Below are 17853 nucleotides of genomic sequence, written 5' to 3' on the forward strand. Positions count from 1 at the left end.
CAGCTGTTCTCCCGCAAACTTCCATGACAGAGCTTCCTCTTCATCATTACAATCACATATATCTTATCTCAGTCATTTGTTACTAAACTACATTCAGCTTTTTTTTGGTCCTGAGTTTTGAATGGTTGTGAAATACCAAGATATTAACAAATTGAATAGCAAGGTTTACAAAGAGATGATCCTAATTGGGGGCGAAGGGGGGCATACAAGTTAACTGCACAAATAGATACAATAATGATACCACAGTGAAGAAAATGGTTAAATTGAACTGGCTGAAACTGGAGCAAAAGCAATCTGCAGTGGCCACGAATTGTACCACAGGGTACACTGTTATTTGGATAGGACAAAATATGCAATCTGAGGAACATAAGTATTTATTTAGTAACAAAAAATGATTGTTTATGAATATAATTAGTCCCAATACATTTTATTGAAGGGAAAGGCAAATAAATAAATCACACAGGAGGTTCAAAGTAACTTCTGAATCTGAATTGGACCAATTAAAACTTCAGAATTTACCCAGTTTGAATCTATTTGGCCTGCGGAACCACCTTTACCTGCTCTGTGGAATATAAACACAGCTAAAGTGGTTATTCCTTGGATTGCTGCAGAATCCGAATTAAGGTCCAGATTCAAAGGCAAATATTATGTTTAACCCTTATAAAAAAAGTGTGGGACTACCCTTCACCACACAGACTGCTACGGTTCGCCACCACCTTCTCAAGGAATAACCACTTTAGCTGTGTTTATATTCCACAGAGCAGGTAAAGGTGGTTCCGCAGGCCAAATAGATTCAAACTGGGTAAATTCTGAAGTTTTAATTGGTCCAATTCAGATTCGGAAGTTACTTTGAACCTCCTGTGTGATTTATTTATTTGCCTTTCCCTTCAATAAAATGTATTGGGACTAATTATATTCATAAACAATCATTTTTTGTTACTAAATAAGTACTTATGTTCCTCAGATTGCATTTTTTGTCCTATTTACAGTCCAAATAACAGTGTACCCTGTGGTACAATTCATGGCCACTGCAGATTGCTTTTGCTCCAGTTTCAGCCAGTTCAATTTAACCATTTTCTTCACTGTGGATGGGCAATAAATGAATGAATAAAAGAGAACATTATCTGGTAATTGGAATTGTGCAGTGTATCATATATCCTACCTTTAAATGCAATTTTATCATTCTTTACAGAGTACTCTTTAAAGGCACATAAATGCTCAAGGTTACAGATCATAATGAAAACTACTTTGTAGACATGAGACAGGTCTTCATTTTATAGTAAAGGCCAAATAAAATGGAAAATTCTGAATTTGCATCATTCCCATCCCTGTCACTATTAAATTCATTATGCGAGATAGAAAGAGTACAGTCCACAAAAGGTTAAATTGACTTGATTACACTATCAAATTATATAGTGAGATATCAATCCTTTAAAACTTTATTTACCAACCTGTGGGAAAGTGCTGCTGACAATAGCAAGCTTTCCAAATTTGTAGCATTACACCAGCAGCACACTGCGTCCTCGAAGCCCTTTTGTTTTTCTGAGCGTTTTAGTGTTGCTGCTGGCAGCTTTCCAGGCGCCTGTTGTTTTTCTGGGTTTTTTTTTTGAATCTCCGTGAAAAAAAGCACTAAAAGCAAAACCTGGTGTCCTTCAAACATCTCATCTTCCTGATGGCTAGGCAACTGATTGAGAAACAAGACAATTTAGGCTGCATTGTTTGAGGAAAAGATCGTACAGCGGGTCCTCCAAATCCAGCTTCCATCTGTTGAGTAGTCACTAAAACAAACTTCTGTCTCAAATTACAGATACAAGTTACTGAAGCAGCCTCGAGACTGCAGCATGGAAAGCTATCAGCCGCAGACTTAGAAATACTCAACTTTAAAAGGCTGCATTTGAAAACAATTTTGCAGCTGCGATTAAGGGAAATTACAATTCAACTTGCGTGTGGTTCAAGCATCTTTTTCCAGATGTTTAATCCACTATTGTTCAGTGGAGCAGAAAAGCTCGGAACATGGTAAACAACCCCATATACGTAAATGCTGACTTGTTTTGACAATATGTTGTTCTTATTAAGGAGACTGTATCTATTGTTAAGGGATTGTGCAAAGATTCACTTAGACTTTAAACTAATTTCTGGTTGATTTTCAAAGCAAACTCAAATTTCAAGCAAAACAAGTGCTAGTTGTACAGACACACTATGGCAATGGTAGGACATGGGTATCTCCCCTCAATTCCCCATACGTAGGCTGATAATATTAAGTCAATCAGAGACCAGGAACTTCCCAGAAAGAAGAGGAAAATACATCTTTAAAAATCATGCAATAGAATCGCCTGGTAGCCAGCTACTGTACTAACTCTGGCATCTGAATGGTGTATAACACAGTTGGGGTGGGGCGCTCTTTATTTTAGAAAGACATGTGATGTGATTTGATGGCTCCTTCAGGTGCTAAAAGAGTCTTCGAGGTGGTGAAGGTGGGGTCTGGAGCTGTAACGCTGGTCTCGCCTGCGTTTAGTGCAAGATGCCATCTTGGTGAACGGCTGCCCGAGGAAAGTTAAGGACCTGACTGCCAGTTAAATTGCCTGCTGGAACTCATTAACGAGGCTGCACAACCTTTTGGTGGCTAGCACTTAAACTAACAGCCTCTCCGAACAGCGACCAGCTGATTGGGACTAAACAAGTTGTTGCTGAGGATTGAGAGTGCTACTTAAAAGGTATATAACCTTTTTCTGATCACCTGCTGCTGGAGGTTTGAAGAGAATTTTTGAAACACATCGGAGACTTTCTGGGTCAAGTTGTCAAGACTTCACCAGCACTTTAACAACATTTATTCTGGAAATTCTCTGAGGATTTCACACAAAAAGTGAGTGCTGTGCTAATCTACCTTATAGGAGTCAGCAGGAGAAAGGGAATGCTTGGTCATGGGCATCTTGGGGACTCAATCTTGTGTGGCTGCACGCCATTTGTCCCTCTAAGAAATCTCCCTTGGTCTGCAGGAGGAATGGGAGGAAGGCATGAGGCCAGGCAGAGCAGCACCAGCTGTTGCAGGAGAGAGAGGCAGGAGGGTGAGGTAGACTCCTTCCCCCTTGCAAGTACAGGATATCCCAGCTAACATATATGGCTCAGAGACGTGGACCATGTACATCATCATCATAGGCAGTCCCTCGGAATCAAGGAAGATTTGCTTCCACTCTTAGAATGAGTCCTTAGGTGGCTGAACAGTCCAATAGGAGAGCCACAGTCCTGCCACAGGTGGTACAGACAGTCATTGAGGGTAAAAGAGGGTGAGACATGTTAGCCGCACGTTCTTTCCGCTGCCTGTGCTTGTTTTCTGCATGCACTCGGCGATGAGGCTCGAGGCGCTCAGCGTCCTCCCGGATGCACTTCCTCCACTTAGGGCCGTCTTTGGCCAGGGAGTCCCAGGTGTCGGTGGGAATGTTGCACTTTATCAGGGAGGCTTTGAGGGTGTCCTTGTAACGTTTCCTCTGTCCACCTTTGGCTCGTTTTCCATGAAGGAGTTTCGAGTAAAGCACTTGCTTTGGGAGTCTCGTGTCTGGCATGCGGACAATGTGGCCTGCCCAGCGGAGCTGATCAAGTGTGGTCAGTGCTTCAATGCTGGGGATGTTGGCCTGGTCGAGGACGCAGGCCGTGATCCTTACCAACGGATCCATCACAGACCCAATCCACATCCGGACCGGGGTCAAACAGGGCTGCGTCATCGCCCCAACCCTCTTCGCAATCTTCCTCGTAGTCATGCTCCACCTCACAGTCAACAAGCTCCCCGCTGGAGTGGAACTAAACTACAGAACCAGTGGGAAGCTGTTCAAACTTTGCCGTCTCCAGGCCACGTCCAAGACCACCCCGACCTCTGTCATCGAGCTACAGTACGCGGACGACGCCTACGTCTGCGCACATTCAGAGGCTGAACTCCAGGACATAGTCGACGTATTTACTGAGGTGTACGAAAGCATGGGCCATATGCTAAACATCCGTAAGACAAAGGTCCTCCACCAGCCTGTCCTCGCTGCCCTGCACTGCCCACCAGTCATCAAGATCCATGGCGCATCCCTGGACAACATGGACCATTTCCCATACCTCGGGAGCCTCTGATCAACAAAAGCAAACATTGGTGAGGAGATTCAACACCGCCTGCAATGCGCCAGTGCAGCCTTCGGCCGCCTGAGGAAAAGAGTGTTCGAAGACCAGGCCCTCAAATCTACCACCAAACTCATGGTCTACAGGGCTGTAGTAATACCCGCCCTCCTGTATGGCTGAGAGATATGGATCATGTGCAGTAGACACCTCAAGTCGCTGGAGAAATACCAACGATGCCTCCGCAAGATCCGACAAATCCCCTGGGAGGACAGATGCACCAACGTTAGTGTTCTTGCTCAGGGCAACATCCCCAGCATCGAAACACTGACCATGCTCGATCAGTTCTGTTGGGCAGGCCACATCTTCTGCACGCCCGACACGAGACTCCAAAGCAAGCGCTCTACTTGGAACTCCTACACGGCAAGCAAGCCCCAGGTGGGCAGAGGAAACGCTTCAAGGACACCCAAAAAGCATCCTTGATAAAGTGCAACATCCTCATCGACACCTGGGAATCCCTGTCCCAAGACCGCTCAAAGTGGAGGAAGAGCATCTGGGAGGGCGCCGAGCACCTCGAGTCTCATCGCCAAGAGCAAGCAGAAACCAATCGTAGACAGCGGAAGGAGCGTGCATCAACCAGGCTCCCCGATCACCCTTTCCTTCAAACACTGTCTGTCCCGCATTGGACTCTTCAGTCACCTGAGAACTAACTTTTAGAATGGAAGCAAGTCATCCTAGACGCCGAGGAACTGCCAATGAGATGACAGGATATCCCTCCTCCTCCTCCTCTGGATCTCCTCCACCAGGACTACAAGTGCCGCGTCATCCTGAAACCTGTCGCTGTGCATCAGCCAGCACACTCGATACCTTCAGTGGAAGTAGGTCCATGGAGCCCATATATACTGCTCCACAGAAATTCCTTGTAACAGCGTTTGAGTGCTAAACCTGAGGCTGTCTGCGTTAGCACCTTCAGGCAAGTTCAAATTATTGTAATCAGCAATTAGGACCAAAATTGCATGCTAAAACTAGACTTTCAAACAGGCGTGTCTTAGTGGCACCCATTTAGCACCTGTTTTCACCCTCTCACCAAAATAACCCCATGTACTTTTAAACAGTCAGAATGGTAGTGGGACAGTGCGATTGTCTTGAGATTGCTAGACTAAGAAGAGGAAAGGTTAGTGTTTCTGCTTCTGATTACAATCCAGTGAGTCCCTGCTGGAAAGTGAGTAGGTTTGGAGGACGTGAAGACACAATAAGGCTCAACAAAATGGATTCCATGTTTGAATAGTCTGCTGATGCTCTTGCAGAGTTGCACATGAAGAATAGTCAAATAGCCAAAGTGCTGTAAGGCAAACAGTGTCTGTAACCGCCCCCTCCCACCACCTATATGGGCAGGAAAGGGTTGGGCGAGGGGTTAAAATCCTAAAAAGAGGCTAAAGTAAGTCTTAAAACTTTACCTTTCTTTGAACTTCCTGTGGGCCATGAGGAGCAGGAGTGCTCCCTCAGGTCCCTTAAGGAGTCCTTGGGCCTCCCCAGCCTCAACATTCCAACGATTTTTGGTTGAGGAAACTCCTGCATTTCCCCCCCCTCTTGAGAAGCTAGGGAATTCCCTGCACCCACTAATTCTCTGGTTGCCAGGTGGGACTCTGGAAATATTTATTCAAATAAGTTAAGATTGACAGGACCTCCACATCCACAAACTTGCTGGGTTCGTCGCCCGCTACCGGTCTCCCGTGCACCATTCCCGCCCCACCATAAATATAGAGGCCAATAAGTCAGCAAAATCCAGAGAAAAGGGGAGAAAATGTGAGTCAAAGTTCAATTATCATTTTCGTAGTAAAGAACAATCCATTTTTAATTGTTCCAAATAAGATGAAAAGTCATTTTGCATAGTTTGCAAGATCTATCATTTGTTTCTGTCAGTATTCAATTGAGCAAACTTCGTCAGAAAGTTCATTTACCTTATGCTAATTTTCTGAATGCAGGATGGTACTCCATGCCGTTTCAGTTGGTGATTCAGGAATACGGTGCCAGGAACATACAAACTTACAAGTGTTCCCATTAATGACTGTTGAGAAACTGCAGCATTACTCGTACTGCCATTCTGAGCTACGTACATTTGTTCGTGCGCATGTGACAGTGGAAGGGAAGTGATAAAAGTTTAAAAACGAAATGAGCAAACTAAAGTTAATCATTGATGAAAGAACCTTGGAACCGCACGTACAAGAAGAAATGATAGCACTGGCAGCTTTTCCACTTCATTACGTCTTGCTGCAGGCCTGAAGCCAAATATCAAAGTCAAAGTTTGCCTGAGATTCAAATATACAGAACTTACAAGGCCCAGGAAAGTTCCACAGGGAAAAGGTCAGTACTGTATGAAAAGTAAATGGAGTAGTTAAAAATAATTTGATACAACAGGTATAGTGGGAGTTCTGGATATCCATAACTGTTGCATTGCAGATGGTTGAAAGGGGATTCATTTTTGTGACCCCTCCTTGACCCATCAAGGTCCTGATCTCAGCCATTCTGCTCTGAAACAGGGTGTGCGCAGATGAACAGATAACATGCTCCATTGAGTATTAAATTCTGGGCAGAAAGTACTTCAGTTTTCAAATCCTGGATGGGTTCCCTCAGCCTTTCATCCTTTCAAGATGGATAAAATGACTCGCCCAATCTTCGAACTTGTCGGACAAAAAGGCACCTGCAAAGGGCTGAGCAGAGCTTGCCAGGCTGCCCAATGGAGCTCAACTTCTACCTCTCAGTTGTATCTCTCTCCTACTCAATCCTCTCCAAGATGCCAGGGAAAACTACAATCAAGAGTCATCCGTGGCTGCTCTTGCTTGCTTACTTTCCAACAGCTTGCTTTGCAGCAGCAATGGCAGGAATGACAAGTGCTGCAGGAAGAACAAGGGCCCACAATTGGAAATAAAATATCCTTGAGCTGGTAGAAACAAGTTGCAGGAGCTGCCATGTACCTGATATTACTCACAGATTAAAGATTTACTGGTGCCAACCCTATTACTTATGTATACATCTAAAGTATGTGGATCCAAAATTGCCTCTAAAGCTATTGTGCAGTCCATTACATATATTTTTAAATGTGTTGTTTTCACATCTAAAATGGACAAAAGGATGTGTGAGGCAGGAAAAGAAAGTAAGTAATAATGGAAGCTAAAAACAAATTTTAAAAAAATTAACACATAGACTAGAAACATAAAGTAGACTAGGGAGATAGATTGTCTTCCACAGTTAATCTAACACGCCATGCTGAATACAACAGCAGTGCCTAATACTCTGACATGGTTGCTTTGGAAGAAGTGAAATGTCTAGAGTCCACAACATAACTTTTAATTTGATATTGTGCCAGAAAGCATATTCCCTGTGCATTCAAATTGAAAGCCTGGCTGCTCAGTGGGTAATTTGTAGTTTCAGGTGTTCCCAGATTCAGCTCAAGATCAGTGAACCCCACCCACATTGTAGTAATAAACTTTACAAATGAGAGCAGTCATTCGTACAGGATCTAGAGTTGCCAACTCTGGTTGGATGTAATTCTGGAGGTTTCATCACCTGACCTCCCACCTTCAACTGCCCTTCCCAGTCAAACATTCCTTTTTTACCATCATTTCCAATATTTTTGTAACTAACAAAACTGTTTTAAGAAAATGAGCAAAACATATTTTTATAAAATGCCCCAATGCTATTTCGCTTGGGTTGCTCGCAGCAGTGTCCAAGGGATTAATCTTTAATTCCAGGACATTCCAGGTTAATCCTGGCAGACTGGCAACCGTAGCAGGTTCCAGTCATCCATGCTTGCGCAAGCTCTGCTCTCCCAGTACGGTAAGATTCTGTAAGAGGATCCACTACCTGACCCCCCCCTTCCCATTGCACCAGCTGGTGCACCTGGTCAGGGAGGTGAAGCATAGGTCACCTAAAACACAGCACCATGCACATCTTCAGCTTGGCAGAAAGCTTAGGCTTATAAAAAGATTTGAGACAAACAATCTAAATTGTCCCAATCCCATATGTTTTAGAGTCCCAAATATCTCATCTAAATAGTTAGATTGTAATATTATAAATGACTCTATTGGAAGTATAATGGCCCGAAATCCCGGTCTCCCTGGGCCCGGCCCCGAAAAAGTCGTTTTTCAGCGCACAATGCGCATGCACTGAAAACCAGCTTTTCCGATCAGTCAAGCTCTGGCTTGACAGATTGTCCATATCCTCACAGCCAGGACATTCGCATGGGCAAGATTGCGGTATTTACTCCTAGCTTACCCAGCGGATGTCCTGAAAACTCTTGCCCTTAGTTAAAGCAGGCGGATAGCCTACTTTTACAGGTGCAAGAGTTTTAAATCATACAAAAACAGTCAAATAACATTTTAAAAACACATTTTAATGTTAAAAACTCTGCCCACTAAGGTAAGTTTATTTTAAACCATAATTTTTAAACTTTTTTTTTTTTAAATCGGAAATATATATATTTTTTAAGACATTTATTAACTTTAATTTAAATGAATCTTAAATATATGGTGTGTTTTCTATTTTTTATTTGTGTTTGGGTGTTGGGGGGGCAGGGGGGTGGTGTTTCTCAATCATCATAATGATAACTCCTACTTACGGAGTTCCCATTATTATGAATGAGAAAATACTGCACCTGGATTGGCTGCCCAGAGCCATGTGACTCCAGCTCCAGCTAATGAATGTCCCGATGTGCACGCGCTCCGATGCGCAAGGAGAGGAAGCCTCAGGACTGGGATCGCTGATAGGCGCAGCAGGAACAGGTAGGTGTGGATCTTTTTTTTCCTTTTTCTGTCGAGCACCCGCAGGAAGCCTTCGACCGGGATTTCTAGGCCATTATAAATCAAACAAAAATGGGAAAGAGATATGGAGATAAGTTGGAGAAAAATGCAGTAACAGGGCAATAATAATGGGTAACTTCAAGTATCCAGAGACTTGATGGGGTAAGAGCAACACACAACTTAATTCTTCTCCTGTTAAAAAACAGTAGCTTTTGGGAAACAGCATTGTTCAAGACTGGCGGTCACTGATATCAATGCTGTATTCTGCAGATGTGACACACCAATCGTTTCAGCCTTTTCCTATCCCACTAAATTAATTTCTTCATATCTTCACTATTCTCCCTCTCCCTCCCTCTTTACAGTCTTTACCCTTTACATACATGGCTCCTTTGACAGCCTCTTCTACCAAGATTATTTCAAATTCTCCAGCCTAAATCTTCTTTGCACGGTTCCTTTAAACCTCCATTTTGCACCTCCCGGAAAATGACCTGCTATGGGATAAATGTGCCGTCCTTTCTTGAACAGCAGCCCAAAAAGTCACCATTCTCCCCTGCTTGGCTGAAAGAATAAATTCCTTTCACTCTACTCACTTACTCCAAATAAAAGATGTTGCTATGGGAGACCTAGCTCTACTTGTCCTTTTGTAGGCTATGCAGAACATTCTTTGTTTCAATACTACTCAGGTTCCCCTTGTTCACCGCTTCCTATTACACTGATGAGTAATGTTGGTTTTTGCTTCCAGCTCTCACTGTGATCTTGAAAATATCTTTAACTTTGCTTCTAATTTCCACCCATTCCTGACCTTTAAATGGTCCATCTCAGACTCTTCCCTTCTCTCTCTTGCTCTCTCTTCCTCTTGCCTGCACTGTGGGCCAACACCCGAAATGTCAACCTGCCTCTGGATTTCCATAGACATCTAATAGAAGCCCACTGCCTCCAACAACATTTAAATTTAAATGCAAGAGCAAATCAAAGATGCCTGCCCCAATCTGCTGGCCAATGTCGAAGCTGCACCGAGCCACTCAGACAGGGGCACCCGAGAGCAACTCCTGGATTAAAGAAAAGTAGGAAGTTAATTTTTTGATCCCACGGTAACAATTTTTGAGCCTTTCTCTCAGACATTTCTGGAGCTTTAGCAGTGCTCACCCCAGCTGTCAGCTGGCTTGAAACCTGCTGAGGATTTGTGAGGTTGGAATGGGTGGTATTTCCCAGGAAAGCCTGGGAACTCCTCAGACACACCACTGAATGGTGGGAGGGCAGAAGATCTATTGTCTACCCCCAGCCAGAATTTAAAGGTACCTGCAAATGGAAAAGAATCAAGTTCCATCCTGAATTCCTGGTGCTCTCCAGGCAGAAATCCTGTGTTTCACTCTATCCCACTACAAGAATTTCAGGGTTGACAGCTCATCTTTCTACTGGGCATTCTGCATTGCTCTAATGTGGGGTTGACGTGTCATTGCATGAGAGTAGGATTGATATTTCAGGTGTAGACCCGTAAGTGCTGTCTGGGGGAGGTCTGCATCCACAGTGTTGGCCTACATTTTCCCTATTCAGAAACCACTGCATTTTTCCAGCCTTTTCTCTTCTCATTTCCGACCTCTTGCATTTGCAGGTTTTTTTTTCTTTCTCCAATTTTCCCATTATCTTACCTTTTATCTGTGTGGGCCTCTCCCAGGTCTTTTCACCACAGCTACTTCCACATTCCTTTCTTCCTTTAATATATTTGCATAGCTTCTCTGACAATTTTCAAAATATCTAACAGTTTTCTATTAGGTAATCTGCAGATCATTAACTCCTTTGTGATTCCAATAGTGTTCTTTTCCCCCCCACTCCCTTTTTTCTCTCATTTTAAAAATAAATTAAGAAAATGCTTGCTTAACGTTTAGTCTTCAGTTCTAATGATGGGTGTATATCTGAAATACTAATTCATCTTTTCTCTTTACAGATAATCACTGACCTAATTGATGTTTTTACTTCACTTGATTACGACTACATACACCAAAGTATTTGCAATCCCACAATTTTCCGACCATAATGTCAGGAATGTATCATCTGTTGTACGACAGTAAAATATGACCATGTTCACCACAACATCTGGGATCCCCCTTTTACCCCCAACTGTAGCAAATTCAAATTTTAAGAAATCAGCCACAGATAGGTAAGTTTAAGAACTGGCAGACTCTTTCCCACTGCTGTTTTGTACGGTTTCACCACTGTGATCACTTAAATTTCACCTTTCAAGTCAAGCTCCAGGTTTGGAGCTCTAGTCTGAACGATAATCAAAATTTTAATTCATACAAACTCTACTCTTACCATTCTGCACTTTGTACTGTGCCTGTTAACATGAGGCTCTGAGGGTGGGTACGAGACAGGAGGAAAATAGAAATGTCTTAAAAGATACACATAACATACACTTCAATGCCAATAAATGTGGGCAGAAAACATACACTTGTTTTTAATGCACATTTGTCCTAACTATACTTATGATGTCACTTTTGTGCTCTTGTATTTTTTCCTGCTTCAAGTTACGATTACTATTTGTTCTTCCAAAAATGTAAAACTCTACAAGTTACACAGCTAACTATGCTTTCAATTATAAAGACGGGCTTTCAATCCAGCTGGATAATGTCATTAATTTCATTTTCTTCAAAATCTTCAGATTAAGATCTTTATCAAATGGCCTTTGAAAATCCAACTCAATTATATCCATTGTACAGCCCTCCTCCATCAACTGTGTTACTTCCTCAAAGAATTCCAGCAGCTTAGTGAGCCGTGAACCTTTGCTTCTAAATCCACGCTAACCCGTACTGTCGCTATGCTCTTTGGATGAACCTTAACAGCTTCCTGTAAAATGCTCACAAGGCATTTTCTCTCTACTGATGTTGGTCTAAGCTAGTGCATAATTCTCCAATTCTTGTTTTGGTTCTTTTTTGACAGCCGGAATTACATCATGTAACCACGTGTCCTCGAGTACAACATCTTAGAAATGACCTTTTCTGATATTAGTGACAAAACTTAAATGCTTTCTTCTTATGACATTCCTCTACTATTTTAACACTGACATGATCCGGTTTATTTTATATGGATTCATTCCCCCATTAAAATAGTGTGCTGAGGAAGGTGCATACAAGCATGTTAACTTTATGTCAGCTATTAACTTCTAGGCTAGTGTGTTTATGGAACTCAAAACTAATTGCCAAAACCTCAATCAGCAAAGAGAAAGACAAAAAAAAATTACAAATTCTAAAAGTCCAAAATAAAACTAATACTGGAAATACATTGGAAGTCTATCAGCATCTGAAAAGAGAAAAGACAGATTAACATTCCCCTTTGTCAGAAAGGGTAAGCGACCCTTTATAGAACTGAGTAAAATCATGCAGAAAGGGGAGAACAACAGGTAAAGATCAAGAATTGGAGATGTTAAATTCTCATGCAAAGAGCAGCTAATGGGTATTAATGTCAGAATGGATTTTGTGAAAAACTCTGAAGAAATGAAAAGTGCTGAATGATTTGCAAAGGTCATCTCAGTCAGGCTGTGAAAAGGCATTATAACAATAAAAGATGCGTAAATCAGCTACAAAATGAAAGGCAGCAAAATGGAACGTGAATCACAAAATTAACAGTTAATTAAGAAATAAACAAAGTTTTGAAGTTCATTAGATACAAATGGATATCATCATCAGCAGCAGCAGTAGGCCCTCGAAGCGAGGTTGACTTGCATCCACGCCAAAAGGGGATGAGTTCACAGGTGCTTCGATGAAGGACCAGATATTCCAGGTCCCGAACTACATCTTGAAGGATGGAAGATGCCTGCGCGTGGATTTTTTTAATGTGTGGTGGCCATTACACACCAGCCACCACACGAGCTCGGTCTTGGTGCAGTGGCAAGGATTAGGAAGATCATTCTTCTTATCCTAACTCCTCAGTACAGAAATAACCTGCTCACCACCATACGAGGAACTGTTTCTTAAATAACTCCTGGGGATAGAATTTCGGTTTTCAGTGAAAATGGTAGTTTTACTCCAAAATTGCTGTTTTCGCTTTGCTACCGTTTTTAGGCCCGCTTTTCGGCCTTTAATTGCATGTAAAAATCGGCGTTGCACGAGGATTCATGGCACAAACCGCGAATTTTGCCAACTTTGGCCCGAGGCCGATAGCGCTGTGAGAGAGGCCTTGGGGGGGGGAGGGGGGGGGGGAGAAACAAAAAATTGCAAATAAAACATTCATAAGACCCTTACCTACTAAATTGCTGAAAAATTTATTAAAACTTTTTTTTTTGTAGGTCTTCATACTTACCGCTGCTGGCAGGGCTGCACCGCAGGTTTGACCCTGTCAGTATTCTGGGCGCAGAATACGGGTCCCGAGATAGAGCCAAAAATCTATCGCATATGCTATTTGTGGTGTTGCATGTCGGCGCTTCTCTCCCCGGTGCTACATGGAAGTGCCGCCTGAAGATCCCGCCGACCGGGTTTTCACCGCGGGGAGTCAAATTGCGGTGTAAACCCGGTCACAAAGTCGTCGAAATTCTAACCCCTGGAGTTTTGCTTTCAAAATCCAACTCACAAATCATTCTTTGTGAAATAATTCCCAACATATTAAATTTGAATTTTGCTAGAATGAACCTGACCTAGTTCTACAGTCACTGTTTCACTTGAAGCAGTGTTCCAAATTTAGCCTTCTACCTTGTTTACTATTTTAAATATCTCCTTAGACACCTCATTTAGAAACCAGTTAACCCAGATTTTCCAGTGTTTCCTCACAATTCAGTGCTCTGACACTGGGGTCAGTCTCATGGTTTTTCTCTGTAATAATTCCAGGGGTTCAATCTCACTTTTGCATCTCAACTATCAAACTCAAAATGTACTGAAGGTCTGGTCTGATCAGAGCACTATTCAGTTTTAGTATGACATCTTACAATTTGTATTGGCTAAATAGCTCAACATCTATTTGTGTGATTTCAATACTGTTCCTCAATGACAGGGCAAGTTAAATTCAAATATAGACACAAAAACTGCTGGAAATCTCAGCGGGTCAGGCAGCATCTGCGGTGAGAAGCAGAATTAACGTTTCGGGCGATGACCCTTCATCAGAACTGGTGAATGTTCGAAATGAACAAATTCTTAAAGGAGCACTGAAAGGGGGAGGGGAGGAAAGAACAAAAGGGAAGGTCTGTGATAGGGTGGAAGGCAGAAGAGATTTGAGAAACAAAAGGGATGATGGGCCAACTTGAGATGGTAATAGCAGAAGTTAGAAAAAGATTAGTTTAGATAGGGTGTGAATGGCAGGATAATTATCAGCTGCTATTGGAGACAAAGAGAAAAAAATACATCAGAGCAAAATGTGGGCAGAGGTTAAGGTCTGAAATTGTTGAACTCTATGTTGAGTTCAGAAAGCTGTAAAGTGCCTGAACAAAAGATGTGGTTCTGTTCCTCGAGCTTGTGTTGAGCTTCATTGGAACAGTGCAGGACTCTGAGGATGCAGATATCAGAGTGCCAGCATTCACAGATGCTGCCTGACCCACTGAGATTTCCAGCATTTTCTGTTTTTATTTCAGATTCCAGCATCCGCAGTATTTTGCTTTTGTATTAAGTTAAGTTCAAAATCTACTAGTACCTCTGAATCTCTTTCAACTTCATTCCCATCTAACTCAACACCAATCATCAATGTTGTACATTTTGTCTTCCCATGTGTAGCATTTTATATTTTTTTGTATTGAATGGCTTCTGCCACTGGTTAGCTGTATTTACATTGGCTATCTATAAAACTCATGTTGAGATCTTTGGCTGTATGTTCAGATTCAACTGATGTGAAGGAAGAGAAACAAACTCAAGTGGAAGGAGAGACACAGGCCAACAGAAGTAGAGATGAATCAGAAGGGAGAGAAAGAGAGACACACAGAGTAGGGAGGAGAGAAACAAAAGTGAATGAGGGGTTGGAGAAACAAAAAATGATCGAGAGAGAAACAAAAGTTATGGCAAAGAACAAGAATTATGACAATATAAACTTTGCAAAAATACTATTGTCAATATCCAAAGCTGATTAGGCCTGAGAAACTGAATTTTCTTTGGTGGGCCCAGCCAGAAGAGATCATGGGCCTGCATTAAAAAAGTTTAAGAACCACTGCATTAACAAGTATCTGCCATGACTAATCAGAATGCAATCTCGCATATTAAAAAACTCTAAACTTTTAATATTTTGTTCATGAATTACGTGGCTGGGCTGTAATATTACTACTTTAAATTGGTTACTACGTTGCTGGGAGCAGATTGCCCAAATACACATTGTCGGTCTCATGCAGTGATTCTACTTGCAAGGCGAATAAGTCACCCTTATCTAGGTGTACTGTTTAATGAGTGTTAGATACAAAGTTCACCCTGGTGTTAGAAACAAGCCCATTAAATGGTTACATCAGACAATGGACTTTGCAATTGTTCTATCACGGATGTCCTTGGCTATATCCTGAGTGGAGCTGCCCAGTCGATGGGAGGAAGAGAAAAGGGATAATCACTCTCGAAATGAGAGTTGCCTTATTTGTCAGCATTGGCCGGATTTTCTCATAGGAATAACAGCTATCAACGTCCCTGTTATTGAAGACTAAAGCGGGCATCCGTACATGCGCAGTGAAACACGGAAATCAGGAAGTCGCTGTCCGAATTGACCTGCTCCTCCAGAAACTGCGCTATAATGGTATCTCGCGAAGAGACATGGCATTGAAACACATGGAAGAGTATGAAGTTGCTGTTCTTACGAGATTGACACACACTAAACTCGCCAGAAAACATTAGGGCTTGTCAAGTGTAAGTAAATTTAAGTAAGTAAATAGCATGGTAAGTCTTAATTACTGCCAAATGACCTCTCTGGCACTGAAAATTAACTTTTACAAGTGTGGAGTCTCATTCACAGGCTAAGTGAGTGAGCAAAAATTTGGCAGATAGATTATAATGTGGGAAAATGTGAGGTTATCAACTTTGGCAGAAAAAATAGAAAAGTAAATTATAATTTAAATGGATGAAAATTGCAAAGTGCTGCAGTAAAGAGGGATCATTGTGCATGAAACACAAAAAGTGAGTATGCAGGTACAGCAAGTAATCAGGAAGCCAAATGGAATGTTGGCCTTTACTGCAAGGGGGAGAGAGTATAAAAGCAGAGAGGTCCTGCTACAATTGTACAGAGTATTGGTGAGGCCACATCTGGAATACTGCATGCAGTTTTGGTCTCCGCATTTAAGGAAGGATATACTTGCACTAGAGGCTGTTCAGGGAGAAGGTTAACTACGTTGATTCCGGAGACGAAGGGGTTGACTTATGAAGACAGGTTGAGTAAATTGGGTCTATACACATTGGAGTTCAGAAGAATGAGATGATCTTATGGAAACATATAAGATAATGAGTGGGCTCGATGAGGTGCAGGCAGAGAGGATATTTCCATTCATAGAAATATAGAAAATAGGTGCAGGAGTAGGCCATTCGGCCCTTCGAGCCTGCACCACCATTCAATAAGATCATGGCTGATCATTCCCTCAGTACCCCTTTCCTGCTTTCTCTCCATACCCCTTGATCCCTTTAGCCGCAAGGGTCATATCTAACTCCCTCTTGAATATATCCAATGAACTGATATCAACAACTCTCTACGGCAGGGAATTCCACAGGTTAACTCCTCTGAGTGAAGAAGTTTCTCCTCATCTCAGTCCTAAATGGCCTACCCCTTACCCTAAGACTGTGTCCCCTGGTTCTGGACTTCCCCATCATCGGGAACATTCTTCGCGCATCTAACCTGTCCAGTCCCGTCAGAATCTTGTAAGTCTCTATGAGATCCCCTCTCATCCTTCTAAACTCCAGTGTATAAAAGCCCAGTTGATCCAGTCTCTCTTCATATATCAGTCCCACCATCCCGGGAATCAGTCTGGTGAACCTCCGCTGCACTCCCTCAATAGCAAGAACATCCTTCCTCAGATTAGGAGACCAAAACTGAACACAATATTCCAGGTGAGGCCTCACCAAGGCCCTGTACAACTGCAGTAAGACCTCCCTGCTCTTATACTCAAATCCCTTAGCTATGAAGGCCATCATACCATTTGCCTTCTTCACCGCCTGCTGTACCTGCATGCCAACTTTCACTGACTGATGTACCATGACACCCAGGTCTCATTGCACCTCCCCCTTCCTAATCTGCCGCCATTCAGATAATATTCTGCCTTCGTGTTTTTGCCCCCAAAGTGGATAACCTCACACTCACATTCATAAGGGAAACTAAAACTAGGGGACTTAGGCCCCAAGTTTCCACATGATTTGCCCCTGATTTTTTAGGAGCAACTGGTGGAGAACGGAATATCTTAGAAATCGGAATTCTCCACATTTAAGTTTTCTGCAGTTCTAGTCAGGTAGAACAGTTTCACTTTTGAACAGAAATTTTTTTTCCAAAAGGGGGCGTGTCCGGCCACTGACGCCTGATTTGAAAGTTTCCACAGTAAAAATGTACTCCAAACTAACTTAGAATGGAGCAAGTGAAGATTTTTGTAGGCTTGAAAAAACCTTGTCTACACAGTAAAAAATCAGGCGCAGGTTACAAATTAGGCGTCGGGAATGAGGTGGGGGGGGGGGGGAAGAGGGGGGGGAAGGGAAGTCATTAAATTCTACAATAAATTCTTAGTTATACTTATACAAATATTATACAAATAAATGTAACCTGAATAAAAATTTATAAGCAAAGAAAAGATTAAATAAACCATGTTCCTACCTGTGTGAAAGTGCTTCAGGCAGGCCTTTCAGGCAGCGGTTTGCCGTCGGGACTGACCGACGGCAGGGGGGGGGGGGGGGGGAGGGAGGGAGAAAGCTGCAAGAAGCCTCAGTACTTGAGGCAGCCGTTTGCCGTCGGGCCCGACGGACGGCAGGGGGAGAAAGCTGCAAGAAGCCTCAGTGCTGATCATGGAAGGGCAATGTGGTTTTATTAAAAAATGTTAAAA

The 17853-nt window shown here is 42.6% G+C and overlaps 2 protein-coding genes across 6 annotated transcripts in view; both read right to left on the reverse strand.

Moving 5' to 3' along the window:
- asxl2 (ASXL transcriptional regulator 2) overlaps nucleotides 1-17853 on the reverse strand; it is a 311793-nt gene that overhangs the window by 230215 nt on the left and 63725 nt on the right. Inside the window, exon 1 of one of the 5 annotated variants that reach the window (XM_070885126.1) lies at nucleotides 1452-1541. The exons of the other annotated variants lie outside the window; for them this stretch is intronic. The gene's annotated coding sequence lies outside the window, so the exon portion shown is untranslated. Of the gene's footprint in view, nucleotides 1-1451; nucleotides 1542-17853 lie in introns of those variants that run through there. 5 annotated transcript variants of the gene reach the window in all.
- The window catches only part of LOC139267196 (uncharacterized), an 87813-nt gene that overhangs the window by 6501 nt on the left and 63459 nt on the right, over nucleotides 1-17853 (reverse strand). The gene's annotated exons all lie outside the window — the stretch shown is intronic.

Source organism: Pristiophorus japonicus, chromosome 7, assembly GCF_044704955.1.
Source record: "Pristiophorus japonicus isolate sPriJap1 chromosome 7, sPriJap1.hap1, whole genome shotgun sequence".
Lineage (NCBI taxonomy): Eukaryota > Metazoa > Chordata > Chondrichthyes > Pristiophoridae > Pristiophorus > Pristiophorus japonicus.